Source organism: Euprymna scolopes, chromosome 1 (genome assembly GCF_053919585.1).
Source record: "Euprymna scolopes isolate OS-2025 chromosome 1, ASM5391958v1, whole genome shotgun sequence".
Lineage (NCBI taxonomy): Eukaryota > Metazoa > Mollusca > Cephalopoda > Sepiida > Sepiolidae > Euprymna > Euprymna scolopes.
Window position 1 is genome coordinate 173605709 of NC_136482.1, and position 895 is coordinate 173606603.

Genomic DNA, 895 nt, shown 5'->3' on the forward strand with positions numbered 1-895 from the left:
GTGCCGGTTGCTCCATGAAAGACTTTAACACGCCCTCTGTCGGACAATCTTCCAACTGCAGTACAACTGCACCTTTGTAAATATGTATTTTTATACCACCATCCGCCGGTCACTGATGTGTGACCGACAGACGTGTTATAGTAAATGTCTTAAAGCGGTCTCGGGAAGATATGAAGATGGGCCAATCATTAGGGTCTGTGTAGCAAGAAGAAAATCATACCTGAGATGTTGGATCTGGGTGTGGCTCCTTTCTTTTCCCAAGATGATCTCTTCACCCTGGTGGCATTCTGGTGGGAATCTTCATCTCTTTGTCCTCAGGGCCGCCTTTCGACTTAAGACATGTATGGAGACATTTATGAAGGCATTCATGGCAGACACAAGAAAAACGACACGCGACACAATTGCAATATATATAAAGCATAACTAACTATTTTATTGTACAAAATATATATTACAAAAACTTTTACAATTAAAAATCTGAATAATCGGCTTTTCAAAGCTAACTAACCTAACTAGTATTGAGGGAGGGGGTGCTCCCCCCACTTACGGAGAGACAGAATATGTGTCTTCACTTCATGGTGGTCGTGCAGGAAAGAGAGAGAGCTCTAGAAAAGGGAATTATTGGAAGGCGTTTCTTTGTATCTCTACGCACATGGCCAAATAACCCGACGGTCATGCTGCGGAGTTTGTTAGAAACAGTGGCACAAAGAAATAGTGCCACATTTTATTTTCGTCTTAATATATTTGTTTTACCTTTACTTTCTGCGTTTGTGTTGTTATTTATGCAGACACAACAGAAACGAACACTGAAAATGAGAAATAATGATTTTTATAGTCAAATCAGAATTGTGTTTGTTAGAATATTTTATCATCAAAACACTAAAACAAAAAAGAA